The 21008-nt window shown below is 36.4% G+C and overlaps 1 pseudogene; it reads right to left on the bottom strand.

The window, feature by feature from the left end:
- Nucleotides 1-650: 650 nt before the first annotated feature.
- LOC138153017 (cystathionine beta-synthase-like) lies at nucleotides 651-2685 on the bottom strand (annotated as a pseudogene).
- Between the last annotated feature and the right edge of the window lie 18323 nt (nucleotides 2686-21008).

Here is a 21008-nt window from a genome sequence, read left to right as displayed (position 1 = left end):
CCTTTCATACTTTTCATTTCCCTTTTATGTATTGTCTTTCCGCATTACAATGTAAGCTCCTGAAGGAAGACTGTCTTTCTGCTTGTTTTGTAATCCCAGAATTTAGCACAGTATCTTGCCCATAGTAAGTGTTAAAAAAAATCCTATGGTTGACTTTTTTAATATAAATGGATGACATTTATTAAATGTTTATTATGTGCCAAATGACGATGCTCAGCTCTGGGGATACAAATACAGAAACCAATATATTATCTAACCTCAAGGAGATTAAATGTGTGTTTTAAGAACCCTCAAATGGAAAGAATTCTCCTAAAACCCACAGAAGAAAGAGAATCATTGTGATGATTGGATTCTTACTCAAGTCTAAGGACATAGTTAGAGAAAATTGTGGCATGAATAATTTCAAGGGTATCACCTTGACTATTAATTCTCTGTCTCTCTCTCTCTTTCTCTCTTTCTCTCTCTCTTTCTCTCTCTCTCTCTTTTTACTTTTTGGAGGGGGAAGGTAGGGCAATTGAGGTTAAGTGATTTGCCCAAGGTCATGTGGCTAGTAAGGGTTAAGTGCCTGAGGACAGATTTGAGCCCTGGTCCTCCTGACTCCAAGGCCAGTGATCTATTCACTGTGCCACTTAGCTGCCCCTAACTATTAATTCTTTTTTTAAGTTAATGTTTCTTTACTAGGTCAGATGCCACTCTACATGATATTTATTGGCAAAATATTAAAGCAATGCTCCCACGGCAAGTTTATCTCTTGATGTTAAAAAATGCCAGCTCTAGAAACTCAAATGATAAAAATATTCCAAGTTAGGAGGAAAAATAAGAAGATGGCTTCACAGTTTTTCTTTAGTGGCATCTTTTTGCAGAGTATTCGAGATTAACTTGTCTTCTGTTCTCTTTCTCGGGCAGCCACAAAATTCAGCAGATCAATGGCCGTGACAACCCCAAACATCATCTGTCTTTTACTGGAGGTGGCATTGCTGTGATACTGAATCTGTTCATGAACCACTAGGGCAAAATGATCGGTCTCCAGGATGTGGGAGAGCAACCCCAAGGTATATGTCAGATGAATCTGAGGAAACTGCTTATAGATGACTTTGCTGACCTGGTCTGAAGGCTGAACCTTTCCAGCAAGCAAGGACGAAAGAATATTACCAAGAGTGACCATTCCCAATATCAAACCAGATTCATCAACAACTAGTACCTGGTCGAAACCCTTCTCTCAGAGGATTTCAATAGTTTGTTCACAGGTGACATTTGGTAAGACAGTCAAAGGTGCAGAGAGGTTTAATTCTTGAATCTTGAGGTGCCACCACCATGGTTTAGTAATCATGATATCTTCTTCCTTCATAAATCCCTTCTGAAGCATCCATTTGTCACTCAGAAATTTTGACATGTAATTCCTCACAGAATCAGGCAAAATGACCACACAGTGCTGACCCTCCTTCAGATCCTTGGCAGCCTTTACTGCAACAGAGATCGTGCTGCCAGAGCTACCACCACAGAGTAATCCTTCTTGGGCAATTAACATTCGAGAAAAATCAAAGGACTCCTCATCATTGCTCTTGTACCACTTATCCACCACCTTCCTGTCTAGTACTGTGGGGATGAAATCATACCCAATGCCCTCCACTTCATATGCTGTTCTGTCAGTCTGGTTCAGCTCTTCTGGCTCAGCAAGGATGGATCCTTCTGGATCAACACCAGTGATTTTGCATCCTGGGCATTTCTCCTTCAGCTTCCTAGCAATACCTGTAATTGTGCCCCCTGTGCCAGCAGAAGCTACCAACATATCCGATTTCCCATCGCATTGCTGCAAGATCTCCTCTGCTGTGGTGTCATAGTGAGGGGATTACTGGCATTTCAGTACTGGTCCAAAATGTGAGAATTGGGAATCTCATTTTTCAGTCTCCATGCCACCCCTACATGAGATTCAGGGGAATCAAACCTGGCATTTGTTGGAGTTCTTATAATTTCAGCTCCCAGTGCTCTCAGGACATCCACCTTTTCCATACTCATTTTCTCTGGCATCACAATGATGCAAAGATACCCTTTCACAGCTGCAGCCAGAGCCAGTCCAATTCCGGTATTTCCAGAAGTTGGCTCAATGATTGTATCTCCAGGTTTCAGAACACCTGCTCTTTCCGCATCCTCTACCATTCTCAAGCTGATTCGATCCTTCACACTCCCTCCAGTAATGAAGAATTCACACTTTGCCAAAAGTTCACATTTCAGTCCAAAGTTCTTCCCAATCTTATTGATTCTAACCATAGGTGTATCTCCAATTTTCTTCAAAATATCAGGAATGACATTCGGTGTCTAATGACATTCAGTGTCTTTGACAAGGAGACATGATGATGAGGAGATTCTGAGACAGGTTTGCCTAGCTGCCAAGTACACTTGCTATAGGGTTGTCAGGCTGGATCCACTTTCGCTCCTTCTCAGCTTTGTTCCCACAGTTAGCTGATGTCTCTAGGTTCATATTCTCCAGCTCACTGTTAGAGAGATGAGGGCAAACCATGGTTTCCCTCTCGATCTGGGAAGGATCACGAGGCATGCTATAAATAAGTTGAATTTGAATCCAGTAACAAATCTCAGTGGGGATGAAATGTTCCCTGCAAACTACCTGCAAAGTGAGAAGAGAGTGAGTAATTCTAGAGCTGCACCTACAGCTTCGGCTTCAAGCCCGACCCTAACTATTAATTCTTAAGGAGAGTGAAGATCTGTTCAGATTCATTACATTTATATTGACTTCAAATCAATCAACAAGCATTTATTATGCACCAACTATATGCTAAGCACTATAAGCTAGGCACTAGAAATATGAAGCAAAAAATGATACAGACTCTACTCAATTCTACAAATTTATTTACTGCATTAAATTTCACAGCTTTATATAGAAACAAATGGTACAGTCTAAAATAATTAATATAAAACCCAAATTTACTTTAAAGTGCTAAGTAGAAATTTGGGGGCCACAAGTAGAGAATTCATTTTATTCTTAGAGTTGAAGTATGACTTCAGAAAAGATAAAAAGGACATCAGTAGATGATCTCTGTTTCCTTTTGATTTGGAGGTTCTTGAATATTAATGATTGTTCTATCTGTCACATTTAGAGAAAGGATTTATTGTCCATTTCACAATTTGTAGTTATAGGGGCTTTTTGACCTTTGGAAAAGACACATTTTGTGTATAAGTATGATTCATTTCTAACTTGATATCTCATAACATTTTTTTAAATGTTCAATAATAAATCTGTGGTGGTTCACATAAGTCATGTTTGGTTTTCTCACAAAACATAGTTTAGTTCCTGGAATGTCTCTTTCTTAGATTTTCCTTTCATTCAATTCAGTTTAACAAATATTTGTTTGTCATTTCCTTTGTACAAGGTATTTTGTTAGCACCAGGAGGACTGAAATGAAAAATGGCATATTTCCAGTCCTTAGAGAATTAACAATGTAGTAGAAGGGTGAAACATGTACACAACTAATTATAAAATATGTTTGATTTGTTTTATGGAACAAGCCTGTTTTTTTCATCAGAATAGGGAACTTGCAGAGAATACATTCTTCCTCCCAATGTCTATTATCACTGAAACTCACCATCTTAGAGGTTTTCCTGGAATACTAAAAAATAAGGTGATCTGGCATGACCAGGGTCATGAAATCAGTGCGTTTCAAAAGCAGATCTTTTTTACTCTGAGACTGTTTCTTAATCTCTTGTGCCATGATACTTGTTAGATTATGTGAGACTAATATAGGTAAATTTAAAAAGGCTAATCAGAGAGGTTTGAAAGTCACTATAAACATATATCTCTTTACATATTCCAGGAGGGTGGAGGAAGGAGTGAAAGAAAATGGAACTAGTTGAGATTGGAAATAATGAGTCTGGAAAACAATATTAATTTTTGATAACTATATTTATGGCAAACACATTCATCTCATTAATGTGAATGGGCTACTAAATAGGGAAGATAATAAAGATATATTTTGTCCTTTGATTATCACATTTGAATCAAATATTTTTCAAAAGTAAAATTCTTATAGTTAATTGCCTTTTCCCTCTTTCTGTGATCAATAATTAACACCATAAGTATATAACAATTTCTACTGAGTTCTATGAAGTATTTTCACCATACCTTATGAAGAAGAATATCTACACATGAAATCTACTGAGTGAAATGAGCACAACCAGGAGGATATTGCACACAGTAATAGCAACACTGTGCAATGATCAAGCATGATAGACTTAGCTCTTCTTAGTAATACAATAATCCAAGATAAATCTAAGACTTATGATGGAAAATGCTATCTAAATCCAGAGAAAGAACTATGGAGCTTGAATATAGATTGAAGCATACTTTTTACACTTTTTTATTTGTGTGTGTGTTTTTTCCTTTTTGCTCTGTTTCTTCTTTCACAACATGACTAATAAGGAAGTACATTTAACATGAATGCACATTTATAACCTATATCATATTTCTTGCTGTCTTGGGAAGTTGGGAGGAGATATAGGGAAGAATAAAACTTTGGAGTTCTAATTCTTATAAAAGTGAATATTGAAAATTGTGTTTACATGTATTTGGAAAAAAGTAGCATCTACCAAAAAGTATCTACAATATGAAATAATACATACATGATTTTCAACAAAAAAAAGGCTTTAGAAATAACAACATAAATATACAGTGTGAAATATAACAAATTTTATGCATTGAATATATTAATACATTGTTTAAATAGCATAATAATTTTTAATCAAAGATTAACCAATAAAAAACAAACATTAACATATTCATTTGCTAAATATTGAATAAGTGCTTACTATGTGACAGGAAGCATGCCAGGTGCTGAAGAAAAAATGAGAAAAAAAATCCTTATACTCAATGGTTTTGTAGTCTACGTTTACATTTATTACATGCCAGCAAAGTATTTATTTTTATAGTAAGTAGATGTTTAGAGAAAGCTGAGTCGGCATCTTTGATTCTTTTGTTGAAAAAAATAGAACAGACAACTTTGTTTATGAAAGGGTGGTAATATTTAAGTGCATCTTCATCATCTTCAATGCATATAGCCATCCATAATTCTTTATTGTATACATATTCATGAATCCTTAATTAACATAACTGAAAATGCTTAATTATTGATTAATAATATTTATTCTCCTTATATTCCATCCTTCATACAGATGCCAGATAAATCTTCTCCTAGCATCGTTCTGATATCATATGTAAGTGACTGCTGCAGACTAAAATTCATTATCCTGTCATTCCAGGTTTTTCACAATCTGATGCCTCCCTAATTTTCCAGAATTATCTTACATTATTTTCTTCCATATAATTGATCCCCCAACTCAACTGGGCTATTTACCATTTATCTATGAAAGAAACTAATTGGCTTTCTCAAATTTCTTATTTATCCCCTTTTCCTGTGTTGTACATTGTATACATATACATATATATGTATGTGTATATATATGTGTGTGGTATCATATGTATGCCGATGTGTACATTACATTATAACAACATGCACACTTGTACATATACACATCTTATATACATACATATTTCTGCATCTATACATGTTTGTACATATGTGTATACATTGTCTATGTATATTAGAACTGAATTTGTGATTTCACTGGTGTGGAAAACTCCTGATACAAAAACCTCATCTGGTAATGAAAGCATATCTCACCTGTTCTGCAATTTATATTCTGAGTTGCATTAGTTAAATTATTTTCAGTTTCTACCCCATATTAGATTATATAATTTTAAAAGGAATTTTGCTTTCATTTTTTATCCTAATGTCTAACAAATTTCACTGAATATAGTGAGCAATAAAGATTATTGCATTAAATTGAATTGAATAGACAATGCTGAAAAGACCTTTAATGTTTTTGTCCATATCTGAAGCATTTTGGTTTACTTTCTCTCTATGTAGTTGCATGAAATACACAACCACAGAAAATGAAGTATCAGCAAAAGGACCAGTAATTTAGCATTTATATGGCATAAGGATTGAACAGCCAAGTGCTGGCTTTGCCCCATGCCTGTAATTCTCTTTCTTCTCAACTCTGTTTCCTGGATTTCCTAGATTTCTTCAAGTTTTAGGTAAAATACCACCTTCTGAATGAAAAATTTCCCCATTCCTCTTAATGCCTTCCCTCTAGAATTATTTCTAGTTTATCCTGTTGTAACATGGCAGCTCTGGTGCCTTTAACCCAATTCACTCTGGCTCTAATTGATTGGACAACACAATAGGTCCCATCCAAAGTCCCAATTAGTGATCATTATTTGGGCCCCAACTGAATGTAATAATAATTGTTTCTGTTTTGCCCAGGAACCCAGAGGGTCTTCCCTTCCAGATTGATTTTTTTTAATTAGATAAAAATGGGTCATTCTTTGGCTCATTTCTTAACTGGTTGTAATCACTGAATGGGCCATTGCCTCAGTTAAAGTGAGAAATTGGAAAGACTTTAGCTTAAAAAGTCTCCCATTGCATACAGGGCCATCTCCAGTCATCCTGACCAACATCTTGCCACTAGACTCATGTAGCCCCAGGAGAAGAAAGGGAGGTTGCTGACCTTATACAGCCCTCCCTCACTTAAATCCAATTCACTTACAAGGCATGGAATCATCTTTGTGATGTTACTGTCCTCTTGGAGAACAAAGTATAAACAATAACAACAACATCTCCTAAGTCATTGAATTTTTCAGCTCCTCAGCCAATTGGAAGAATTCATGATCACACAGTAACATATAACTTTAATTGGGCTTCCAAAATTCCACATATTGAATTGGGTTTAGGTAGGGATTCCTGCATAAGCTCTATATAACCAATCAGGAAGGTAAAATCTGTATATTCTCTATGTATTACATATTCATCAGCCAGTCAATCTATCACCCTAGATTTTATATTGATTAATTTCCTTTATCCTTCAACCACAAAGAATCACATTCAAATTTCCTAGAAGGAAGAATTACTAGATTAAAAGTAATAAATGTTTTATAGGAAGAAGAAAAAATAAATGACTTAAAGCTTGACAAGAGAGCAAAGTAAAATGGAAATAACTAGATTTGGGCACTAGAAAACCTGAATTTGAAGCCTACTTCTGCCAAAAATTACCTACATGAATTTCAGAAAACTTTGCTTCACTGAACCTCAGATTGCGCATCTCTAAAATAAATAGGTTCTAGTGACTTAGAAATTCATTTCCAACATAATCCTATGAAATTATGTTAAATTGATCCTGTTTGCTTAATTATAGGTATGTATTTGATTATTTATTTAATTTTAAATTTAGGAGATAAAACAAGCATTTCCATAACATAGTATAATAGAAAAAAATATTGCTTACAAAATTGCAAAGTTATTTAAAACTTATTTCTTTTTTTTTTTTTAAAGCAATCAGGGTTAAGTAACTTGCTCAAGGTTACATGGCCAGTTATTTCTGGGTGTGGTGCTGAGTATCTGAGCCCAGATTTGATCCAGGTCATCCCAACACTGGAGCCGGTACTCTTACTCACTGAGCCACCTGGCCACCCCTAAGCAATTGGGGTTAAGTAACTTGCTCAAGGTTACACGGCCAGGTGTTTCTGGGTGGGTTCTAAGTGTCTGAGCCCAGGATTCGATCTCCAGGTCTTCTCAACACTGGAGCCGGTGCTCTTACTCTCTGTGCTACCTGGCCGCCTCTCTTGTTACTTTTTTTAAAGTTATCATGTAAATGTATTTTCCCTTGTTCCCTCCCCCCACTTTCTAGACACAAATACACGTATGTAGATACATATATACACGCATAGAATATAATATATTTTATTTTGTGTGCATAAGTATGTGAATGTGTGAGAAAACATTCTATACATACTTCTATTTATCAGTTCTTCCTCTGGATGTAGATAGCTTCTTCATTAATATGTTCTTTGCTGTTGATTTGGGTATTTATGATAGTCAAAATTCCTTATTCACTCACTGTTCTTAAAACAGTAGTGCTGCTACTATATAGAATGTGCTCTGGGTTCTGCTTATTTCAATTTTTCCATATTGTTCTTCTATCATTAAGTTCAGAGGTATTTTAATTGTATTTTAAATTTTAAAATATCACATTATATGATTAATTTTAAAGGATTCTGATTGACTTGATGATATTTAAAATAATTCACGTGTCTTTCCTTCACTGAAATGATAACGAAACCTCTCTTTGAAAGCTTTCTTTGAAAACAAGAGGACAAAAATCCTAAGTTTTGAGATCAGAGTCAAGGTATTGATTTTTTTCGGTGAAATCTCAGGAAGATATTGTCTACTTGCCAAAATGAAGGGTATGACAATACTCAGCCATTGATAATATCTTTGGTTTCAAAGTATTTCCTACTAGAATTTCTTCTGTGAGGTTTCATTAAAAATAAATGGAAACAGATTGCATAAGTTCTAAAGAATGTTCTTTAAATGCTTGAAGCATGATATTAAGCCTCCAGTTTGAGTATCTGGGGAGAATTAATCAAAAGTAACACTTTAAATAACCTCTCAACAAGAGGATAAGCTAGAATCATGCCTGGCCTACTAACTGCTAATACTATTTTCCCTTAAAGACAACTTGCACAGATTCATTGCAAAACCTTCCTACAGAAATGCAAGTATGGTCTTCAGTTTTAAATTATTAAGCTCAAGTCTTAATTAATTGCATTATGAATTAACTGCAAGAGACATGAATATTCACCATTCATGTCTAAACCATAATTATAGTTCAAAGTGTGCTCTGAGGGGTAGAATATTTTGGGTTCCCATTAGATTATGCACTGTTCCCCATTACCAATTGAAAGAAATAAATTCTACAAATAAACATAGTCTTCTAACAAGAGGAACAAAAACTTATGCCTTTTCCAAATAGCTTAGCTGACTCTGTAGCTGTATTTCATGTTATTGAGGATACATCTAAATTTTATATAAAGGTGAGAATTAAAGAAACTATGTGAATGTTCCAAGAAACAACAACATACTTCCTATTAAATTGAGGGAAGAAATCATTTTAAGCTACAGAAATAGGGATGGTTTCATGAATGAAGCATATTGGAGCTGATTTTGAAGAAAGATTAGAATTTCAACAACTAGAGTTGTTATTGTTGTTTTTCAAGAGTGCCTGACTCTTAGTGACCCCATTTGGGATTTTCTTGACAAAGATATTGGAATGGTTTTTCTATTTCCTTCTCTAGCTCATTTTATAGATGAGGAAACTGAGATAAGCCAGGTTAAATGACTTGCCCAAGATCATGCAGTTGTGTCTAAAGCCAGAGTTTAACTCAAGAATATGAGTTTTCCCAGTTCTGGGCAAGGTACTCTATCTACTGTGCTACCTAGCTGTCCTTGGTTCCATTCCAAGTATGAGGATTGTTTTTTAACCTATTATATGAAGGTACAGAGAATTGAGGAGGGAATATTGAAAGATGCAGTTTTGGTGAAGAAAGTTCATGAAGAGAAGTCTTCAGCTGAATTCAATAAATACATATTGAGCAACAGGAATTATCCTAAATATTGAAGTTAAAAAGACAAAAAACAATCCCCTAAGCAGTTTACATTCTAATAAGAAGGAGAAACATCTATTATCTATAGTTTTTTCTCTATATAACTTTATCCATATCCAAATTGATATGTCAATATGTATCAGTAATGTGGGAGTGTGAGTATACATACATGCACACACACATATATTCAAATACAATTTACATACAATAAATAAATATCTACACATATATACATGAATGTGTGTATATGATATGCATACATATAAACACAAACATACATACATGTGCTGAAGTGATCAGTGAAGGAGAGTGGCCAAAGAAATGGGAATTATGAAAGATCTCATTTAAAAGGTAGTTATTTATTTGAATGGAACCAGGTTTTCTGAGAAGTGGAGGTGATGAGATAGAATAGTTCAGAAATTTGAGACTAGCTATACAATAACATGGATGGAGTGACATGAAATATTATATATGGGGAAACAATAAGAAGGCCAGTTTGCATGAGACAGAACATGAAAGTGGGGAGCAAATGAGAAGCAAATCTACAGGATAAATTGCAATCAATTTTTGAAGGGTTGCAAATACCAAATTAGTTTGTATTTTAGCCTAGAGGCAATAGGGAGTCACTGATGTTTTTTGAACAAGGAGATGCCATAATTTACCAACTTGGCAGATAAGTAAGTAGAAGACACATGTGGGAGAAATGGGATGAAGGGAGACCAGATAGGAGACTATTAGAGTAGTTCATTTGAGATGGGATGAGAGCTGGATGTAGGGTGCTTTGTATAAGAATGAGGAAAATTAGCAAATAGGAGAGTTGTAATCAAGATAGAATTGACAAGATTTGAAAACTGATTAGCTGTATTAGTGATTAGGTTTAGGAGATGAAAGAAAGTGAAAGTTGAGACTGACATTTAGTTTGCAGATTTGGATGACTATAATTATTTGGGTCCCATTGGAAAAAAATAAGGGATTTAGCAAAGTGGTTGGGAGGAGGGTGTGACTGTGTCCATTTTGAAGGGGAGTATTGTGAAACAAAGTAGGTTAGAGGCAGATGGTAAAAGGTTTTGTATATCATAATAAAGAGTTTGCATTTTTATTTTACAGGCAATAAGGAACTAATGGATATCATTGTAAAGGCGAGTGCTGTTATTAGACATATGCAGATTAAATTGACAACAAGGTGAATGATCATATGGAGAGGGAAGAAATTGGAAACAGGAAGAAAAATTAACAGCTATTATATTAGACCCAGCCAGAATGACAAATCTCTGAACTAGGATGCTAATGATTGGACTGGAAAGGAAAGGATGGATGCCAAAGATATTTGGCTGGTAGTATTACTAGAACTTGGCTACTAATTAGTCTTGGGGAAGACAGAAAGGAGTGATTAAAAGATTTTTCTTAGGTTTCAAGTCTGGATAAAAAGAAGGATGTTGCCATCAAAAGAAACAGAGCTTGTGAAGAGAGGCAGGTTTGTCTTAGCGGAATTGTTTACTTTGGGCTTTAGATATTTTGAGTTTGGGATATTTGTAGCCTATTAGGGAAGAGAGTATAATGGCTACTATTTGTATAGAACTTTACATTTATCATGCATTTATCATCTTATTTCATCCTCAAAAGAACCATCTGAAGTGATGCTGTTATTATTCTCATTTAATCTGTAAGAAACTAACCACAAGACAAGTTAAATGACTTTACCCAGAGTCAAAAAGCTAGTTAAGTGTCAGACACAGGAATTAAATACAAGACTTGAGTTTAACTCTAGGTTAAATGTTCTATCCACATCAGAATAGGTAGTTGGTGTAATGGTAATGAAATCTGAGGATCCCTTTTTATTGCTAAGCTGACAGGTACTTAGCAACTAGTTTCAAATTAAGCCTCTGTTAAAGAAACAGAAGGTATGAACCCCTGTTGCTGACATAACAGGAAGGGGCTGAACAGAGAGGAACAATACTGTATGTAAAAAAGTACCCCAGCTGGGAAAGTCATAACTTCTTGGGATGAACACCTGGAAGCTGGGCTGCTGCTGCTGGACTGGAACTTGCATGGAGAAAGTGATTTTGATTTTAAGAATGAGAGAAAGTGATTTCGATTTTGAGAACAAAGCTGTTGAAGACTTCTGAGGGCCAGCTGGAGCTGCCAAAGACTGAGGAAGCATGACTGTGGTATTGGTATTCGGTAGAAATGTTGTTGTGGCTTTGCTAATGTGCATGAATGTCCTAGTGGCTTTGTTAAGACTTGCCTTTCCAGGAATAGAGATTGTGAAGGATTCGAGATGGACTGGACACTATGAGCTCCAATGTGGAGCAGAAACTGCATGGAGAGGTGATCAAGGAGCTGGGAGATATCTGCCTTTGAACTCAGGGAACAGTTGGTTAGATAAAGCAAGGATCTGGGGCCATGGAAGAGGAGCCATGGAAGCTGAAAGCCTGCCCTGAGTCAAGATGAAAAAATCTTTGTGGGTACTTGTAGTGATGAAATCGTGATTTACCTGTGACTGAGAGGTGGATGGCCTTTTTATTTCCCACTATCCCTCAAGAGGGTACTGAGTAGTGACAGATCATTGAATAGTGACTGATGACTGAATAATAACTGATTTGTAACTTAGTATGCTCCATGGGTAGAGGATTTTGACCTTTTGTATTTTATGATTGAGTGATTGAGTTACCAAGTGATTGCTTGACTAAATGAATCTACTTTGTTTGAAATTATGTGACCACAGGGGCAGAGCCAAGATGGCGGAATAAAAGCACGACCTCCCTGTGGCTCCGGCTTCCACCTTCTCCAATACATGTAAAAAAGGGACTCTAAACAAACTTTAAAGCTGCAGAACCCACAAAATGACACAGAGAAGCTAACCTCCCACTGAGGACAACCCAGCAGGCCAGCAGGAATCATCCAGCACAATGCTCTGGGAGCCGAGCCCAGCCCCACACTGAGGCTCTAGCCCCAGGGTGAGCCTGACCAGCCACAGCCCAGAGGGACTCCAGATCAGCAGCAGCTGTGGCCATTTCCAGATTTATCAACACAAAGATGCAAAGGACAAAGAGAGGTCAGTGCAGACTGGACTTTGGGACCAGTAAGTGGGAGTGTGTGGCTTTTGCCCCCAGGGCGAGAATCCGCTGAGGTGCCGGCACAGCCAGCCAGTGCCCCATGGCAGCTTCAGCTCCTGGCATGCTGAGTATAGGGGGACCAATATGAGTATGAGGGTATAATTGCTCCACCAGTATGAGGGGTAATTGCTCTTGCTTTAACCCACTTGGATCTAGATGGAAGTCTAGGGTGGTGGTCCTGGGGTGTGTGTCCAGTTTGCCAGAGCATGTGGAAACTTCAGAGAGGGCACCCATCTAATACCTCTGGCAACTGAGAAAACCCCAGTGTTTGGGACAAAAGCTCCCCTGTGTGGTGGCAGAGTCCCACTGTGGCAGAAAGCCCAGGGGTCAAGTGACTGAGGAGCGACATGACCAGGCAAAGGAAACAAAGCAGACAGAAGATTCCAACATTACACTCCTATTTTGGGGACAAAAAGGAGCAAAGCATGGAACAGGAGGAAGACAGTAAAGTCAGAACTCCTGTACCAAAAGCTTCAAAGGAAAATACAAGCTGGTTACAGGCCATAGAGGACCTTAAGAAGCAGATAAGAGAAGTGGACGAAAAATTGGGAAGAGAAATGAGAACAATGCAAGAAAATTATGAAATGAAAGTCAACAGCCTGCCTGAGGAAAATAATACTTTAAAAAACAGACTGATTCAAATGGCAAAAGAGGCTCAAAAAGGCAATGAGGAGGAGAATGCCTTAAAAAGTTGAATTTGCCAGATGGAAAAAGGATTTCAAAAGCTCAATGAGGAGTATCATGGCTTCAGAATTAGATTGGAGCAAATGGAAGCTAATGACTTTATGAGAAATCAAGATGCTGTTAAACAGATCCAAACAAATGAAAGAATAGAAGGCAATGTGAAATATCTCATGGGAAAAACCACTGACCTGGAAAATAGATCAAGGAGAGATAATTTAAAAATTATTGGACTACCTAAAAAGCCATTATCTAAGTAAGAATCTAGAAATCATCCTCCAGGAAGTTCTCAAAGAAAACTGCCCTGATTTTAGAATCAGAGGGCAAAATAGGGGTTGAAAGAATCCATTGATCACCTCGTGAAAAAGACCTCAAAAAGAAAACTCCTAGGAATATTATAGCCAGGTTCAAGAATTCCCAGATTAAGGAGAGAATATTATAAGCAGCCAGGAAGAAACAATTTAAATATTGTGGAAACACAATCAGGATAACCCAGGATCTGGCAGCTTCTATACTGAGGGATTGAAGGGCTTCGAATATGATGTTCCGGAGAGCAAAGGACCTGGGATTAAAACCAAGAGTCCCTACACAGCAAAACTGAGTATCATGTTTCAGGGGAAAATATGGTCATTCAGTTGAATAGAGGACTTTCAAGCATTCTTGCTGAAAAAACCAGAGTTGAACAGAAAATTTGACATTCAGATACAAGAAGCAAGAGAAGCATGAGAAGGTAAACAGGGAAAAGAAATCATGAGCAACTTATCAAAGTTGCACTATTAACATTCCTACATGGAAAAACAATAATTGTAACTTATGAAATTTCTCTTAGTAGTTGAAGGGAATAGAAATATATGTGTGTGTGTGTCTATGTCTATATATGAGGGTATATGGGCATATGAATACACATGTGAATGTATGCATATATGTTTACAGGTATACATAGATAGAGGGCACAGGGTCAATTTAACAGGAAGGGATGATACTTAAAAGGTGAATTTAAGAGGTGAGAGAGGAATGTAATGAGAGGAGATGGGGAGAGACAGAATGGGGTAAACTATCTCATACAGAAGAGGCAAGGGGAAATGGTTACAATAGAGGGGAAGAATAGGAAGATAAAAGGGAATGGGTCAACCTTATTCCCATTGAATTTGGCTTGAGGAGGGAATGAAATACACACTAAATAGGGTATCTCACCTTACATGAGAGTAGGGGGGGAGGGAATGAGAGAGGTGATGATGGAATGGAGGGCAGGCTGGGGGGGAGGGAAGTTGGAAGCACCCACTTTTGAAAAGGGACAGGATCAAAGTAGAGAATAGAACAAGTGGTAGGTGGGAAAGGAGGGAGGGAAATATAGTCAGTCTTTTAAATTATATCTACTATGTTATTGTTTTGCATTAGCCACACATGTACAATCTATACTGAACTGCTTACCTTCCCAGTAAGGGTGGGTGACAATGGAAGAAGGGACTGAATCTGGAATTCAAAGTTTTAAAATCAAATATTCAAATATGTATGTATATATATATATATATATATATATATACTATTATCAATAATATTTTGCATGTAATTGGGAAATAAGATATACAGGCACTGGGGCATTGAGATCCACTGGAAAAGTCAAAAGGGGTATGGGAGAAAATATGGGAAAGAGCAGATTGGAGGAGGGGATATCCTGTGGGACTGATATTTTGGGGGGGTTGGTAGGGGAAAAACGGGGAGAAAATTTGTAACTCAAACTGGCGGAAATGAATGATGTAAATCAGAAGTTTACAAAGCATTTGGAAAAAAAAAGAAACTATGTCACCACTTCGGTGAAAACTTTGTGGCCATTTTAATCATAAGTTATTGTTAATGCAATATTTTGCTTTTCTGTGATAAGTTGCACAATTGTGAATATTGTACCTGATTTTCTATGAATGTTTTGCTCTGATTTGTTATTGAATAAATATTGTTCACTATACTATGTAATCAGAACATTGAAAGCTATTCACAGTAGCAGTCCTCTGGAAAACTGCTCATGCTAGGCTTTACAATTGGTATCACAAAACTGTCAAATTCATTCACGAACATATTGTGTTCTAGTTTGCTAATTATATAAAACAACACATATAGACATAGGTATAGATATAAATATATAGAGATATATGCATATGTACATATATATCATACATGCATAAACTGTATACACATATATGTGTGTATACACACACATACACACTCATTTAAAGATTTCATCATCCTTTGAAACTACATTTCAATTCCTATCTCCTAAACCGAATCATCCCTCCACTCCATTTAACTCATGAAAACATGAAGTCTATCTCTTTGACTACATTTCTTCCTTTACCATATGTCCACGCCTGTTCCTTAACTCTAAAATGAGTGTCATGAGTCATGAGGTCACTTTCTGAAGAGAGCAGACCAAGACTATAGGAGAAAACTAAGTGACTCTTCAGTCTCTAGTGCAAATCTGCTAGCCTCACTCTACCTTTGATCTCTGAAAATTTGGATTGAGGGAAGCCAGGGTAGAACTCTGTGAAGTCATCTCTGATTCATTACTATCCTTTAACCTCCATATTCAGTTAGTTGATTAATCCTACTATCTATATCTATACAATATATCTTTTACCAGTCTAATAGATAAATAATCATAGAATCTAACATTTAGAAGGAACCTCAGAGAGCCAAGTAGTCCAACCCTGACACAATAAAAATACCCTCTAGCAACATCTCCAATAAGACTTCTTTATGAAAATTTATGATAAGGAGGAAATCACTACCTCCTGAGAGAGTCTTTTCCTCTTTTATATATCTCTGTTTGGAAATTTTGCTTTACCTCAAGACTAAATTTCTCTTCCTAATTTCTACTCCCTATTCCTTTTTCTACTTTGGGAGGCCAAACAAGGTTCAATCTGCTTTGGTACTCATATCTCCTCAGTACCTTCTATCTCAATGACTCTTATTGGGGAGCAGGACCATGAGATCTAGGGCCTCTGTTTAAGTAGGGGGCTTAGAAAAGTCTTCTCCCAATTTCACTTCAAGTATAATGTTTTTAGATTTCATTTGCTTTCCCCATCATGTCCCTCTCCCGCCACACACTTCTGCTCAAAAGCCTTCAGGGATTTTTATATTCTCTAGGCAAGGAATCTGAGAAAGCCAACTAGGCCAACCCTATTGATTTTACCTATTCTAATCTGCTAATCAACTCTAATCCATTTTTTAAAACCATATTCTCTCTTATTCTTTTTTATGAGGTTAATGAACTAACCTAACAACTATTCTTCCATCTCAGTCTGCATTGTTCCTTGCCCTTCCTCCTGGACTAGGACCATCATATCCCACAACATTAAAGTAGGTTTGTGTAGGAAAACACACCTTGGATTGACCTACAAGAGCTGGTTAATAATTTTCAGTGTGAGCAATAGCAATTTAATAGTAATTTATAAATTTAATAGTAATTTATAAATGCTACAGCTCTGTTTGATTTATGATGTTCTTGATTGACTAAATTTAAGACAGATGCAGCTACATACCTCAGTGGTTGGAGAACTGGGCCTAGAATCAGGAAGACCTGAGTTCAAAATCTGACCTTACACATTTACTAGCTATGTGACCCTGGGCAAGTCACTTAACCTCTATGAAATGGCAAACCACCTCAATATATTTTCTTTTATTTTTTCTCTATGTTTAATTAATTAATTTTTATTTTTTAGCATAATTATTTCCACAAGATTTTGAGTTCCAAATTTTCTCCCCATCTCTCTCTTATTCCCCACCCCAGGATGGCATGCATTCTGATTACACCTTCCCCCAGTCTGCCCTCCCTTCTATCACCATCCTTCCCCTTCCCCCTTACTTTATTCTAGGGCAAGATAGAGTTCTACATCCCATTGTCTGCATATCTTATTTTCTAGTTGAATGTAAAAAACAATTTTTAATATTTTTTTTCTCAATATATTTTCAAAGAAAAGCCCATGATGGTATTGGTGTGGCATTGTCTACAGGATGGTAAAGAGTCAGACATCACTAAATGATTAAACAACAAAGATTGAAGACAGTAAAGTGTTAAAAATACACATTAAACTTAAAAAGGTATGTTGTTAAAATGATTTTTCCCCCAGAGAGCTGGCTGTTAAATATTTTTGATCACTCAAAAAAAAAAACACTCCCTACCTATTTCCCTACCAAATATATGCCATATCCCTTCATTGGAAGCTCCCTGAGGACATAAAGTATAAATTTTAAAACTTGTTATCCCCCAATAACTACTTTAGGTTCATAGCAATGGTATTTGCTTAACAAATGCTTACGTAAATGGATTAAGATATTAATTCAGATGTTCTCTAAATAGAGGACACAATTTTAGCTACAGGAAAAAAGTAAGATGGTCAAAGCAATGATTATAGGGTTAAAAGGAAAGAAGTCTGAGGGGAGAAGCCTGAGAAATACCTATATTTGGGCCTGAGATGAAGCAAAATGAACAAGTCAGCAAAGGGGAAGTTAGACAGGGAGAAGGGAAGAGGATAGAATCTGTGCCATGAAAAGCAAGAGATTCAATGACTTTTTAAAACAAATTAATTCAAGTTCTTTTTTCTTTGTCAAAATGAAGCAGCAGTTTCAAAATGTTTATTTCTAACATATGCAGGAATATCCACATCATTGTAGCTACAACCTGCTCAATAAAACTAGGGATCAAAATCCTCTTTTTTTCATGTGTAATAGTGATTTCCTGCATTTTACCCCTACCCCAGGATTCTACAGTTCCTTCCCTCATGAAGTTTTTGGAGTATCTAGTGACTAGTCTTTCTAGACTTAGTCTCTCTCCCATTGCATTTGGACCCAAATGATGGTGTCCACCAAAATGTAAGGAGACCCTATATCCCAGTTACATTTAGTTGCTCAAAAGTCAGATTGCCATCTACAAAGCAATATTTCTTCAAAGGTATAGTGAGAGTAACATTACATTCTCCTAACACAGCAGGGCATAATCTTTCCTAGTATCATGTCATACTCTTCAGAGGGCATTATGTTTACAGCTTAACTCAGTTCTTGTATAGCATAGCTCCACCATTCTCTAAATCCAAAGCCTCACTTGGACTTCCTGGCATACTGGTTCTAATGCCATAGTTCAATTCCAGGTCTAGTGTCTTCTGTCTTAATCTAGAACAGAAAAGGAAAAATGAAACAGACCAATTGAAACCTCAAGTCCATTTCCTATACTCATAATGTGTAAAATGATAGAGAGGGAACACCAGTTCAGTTACTTACACCCATGCTGGAAGTGACATTGGATACTACTGGATATTATTCTCTGGATACTACTGGAAAAATAGTCTTGTAGTTTTGTAGTCTTATAGTTATATTAAGCCTGTTCTGCCTATACAACCAAAATATTGTTGCTACTGATATAATCAAGAAAAGTAGGATGTTTTCTACCAGAAATTGGTCCCTGGCCTCTCCTATGCGGGTACCTTGATTTCGGGTGATTTGGATATGCTCAAAGCAATGCTGCCATTACATATGAAAGATGAATTTCAGTTGCAGGTTTTGGTTTTCCGATAGTCAATAACTCAAGAAGGAACATACATGGGTAGCGGGGAGTTGGTGGCTAAAAAAATAGGTTTTATTATGACATTCTCATATATATTCCATCATCTTTTAAACTAAATTTCAAAGACTTTGGGATTTTCTAGTTCTTGTCTTGTCCAAGAACTTTCTGACAGAGAATATCGCTACTATGAAGGAAGGATGGAGTGATTCACAGTATCAAATTCTAAACAGACATTAAGGATAATGAAGACTCAGAGGAGTCTCACTAGATTTGACTTTTTTTTTTTTAAGCAATCGGGGTTAAGTAACTTGCTCAAGGTTACACGGCCAGTTATTTCTGGGTGTGGTGCTGAGTGTCTGAGCCCGGGATTCGATCTCCAGGTCGTCCCAACACTGGAGCCGGTACTCTTACTTGCTGAGCCACCTGGCCGCCCCTACTAGATTTGACTTTTAAGCAGAATTTAAAACTCTTCAAAAAAAGATTTTTTTCAGCAGAATGGTGGCATTTGAAGAGTGAAGAGATGGGAAGGAAATAGATTGAATAAATGTAGAATACATTCACTTTTACTTCATTTATTATGGGTAATTAGAATCTAAACGTGTCTGGAGCTAAGTTTCCTCAATTTTCCAAATGAATTTGAATGTGTAGGAAACCTGATAACACCTATTGCAGTCATTCAGTTTTTTAAACATTGAACATATTTAACACAATTTTAGAAAGACACCCAGATGTACAGTTGGACAGACAGAAAGAGAAATGATAGATCTATCTATGATATATATTTGTAATCAGAAAAGGGAAACACGAAATGCAAAGTACACACACATGCATATATACACATACATACATGTATATATATACATACATACACACAAGTACAAACACATAATACACATACACATGTACGTTGTATACATACACACATTTCTTTAAAAGTGATTTTGTTTTTCCTTCTGATAAGGTTTAAGGGGATTTCTGAATTCTACAAGTTTTTTTTTGTTTGTTTTTGCTTTTTGGAGGGCAATTGGGGTTAAGTGACTTGCCCAAAGTCACATGGCTAGTTTTTCTGTTAAGTGTCCGAGGCCAGATTTGAACTCAGGTCCTCCTGACTCCAGAGTTGGTGCTCTATTCACTGCGCTACCTAGCCACCCCAATAAATCACAACTTTTCAAGATGTTATATGATGGACTTTCATACTGATGTGATTATGATATTAAAAAGTTACAGAATCATTCTATCTGACCCCCCAAATGCCATTTAAATGTGATTCTTATAAAGTCTTCTTAATTGAAACATTTTTGTTTATCATTCTCCACACAATAGTTCAAACACCACAGAAAAGGAAAAAGTGGATGACAGTTTTACTAAGGTTATATCAGTAGCGTAGAAAGAGAAGTGTAGTAGATATAGAGTGAAAAGGATGAAACCATTTGACAGTGATTGACAAATTTTTAAGATTGTGTCTTAAGCTTGGCAAAGAAAGTGAGAGGTCAGTAGAGGGAGTTGGTGGTAAACATAAATGGGGGTGAGTCTTAATATTTTATCTAACAACTAAGAAGAATAAAATTGACAAGTAGAGACAGTGAGTCATGAAGGAAGTGTGAAATAGTTAGATCTGAGGAGAGTCTAAGGTTTCTTCATGGTTAGTGATAACACTGAAACCAGTAGTGGATCTGCTGACATTTTGATGACTATGATCTCAAAATCTGTAAAATAAGAAGGGAAGGAAAATCACCTATTTCTATCTATCACTGCCTATTTTCCATGAATTCTGAAGCTCATTGTTCTCTGTCTCTTCAGATTTCTCCCCATAAGGGACTCCAACCAAGTGTAAGGTCTCTCAAAACATCAAGTAGAAGAATCTTTTCCTACATATTCTAACCCAACTCCCCTACCTCCACTCTCATCCAGGCAGTCTCTGCTATCAGTCTTTTTTTTTTTTTTTGCCAATGAGGAGAGTCATATTCAAATGATCCATATTTGAACCTAGGATTATGTCATGCTTTCTTTTTTTCCTATTAATATAAAGGAATTTTGCACACCTTAATTTTGGCTCTTCATTTTATATGTGTGTGTGTGTGTGTGTATCTTAACTAAAGGTAATAATGGACCTTAAAATTTTTAAATTAAAACAACTGCTATTTAT

This window comes from Petaurus breviceps, unplaced genomic scaffold (genome assembly GCF_028583685.1).
Source record: "Petaurus breviceps papuanus isolate PSGF00001 unplaced genomic scaffold, PetGlider_PUasm1.0 90977, whole genome shotgun sequence".
NCBI classification, from domain to species: Eukaryota; Metazoa; Chordata; class Mammalia; order Diprotodontia; family Petauridae; genus Petaurus; species Petaurus breviceps.
The sequence above is the reverse complement of the archived record's forward strand: the minus strand, read 5'-3'. Positions and strand labels throughout refer to the sequence as shown.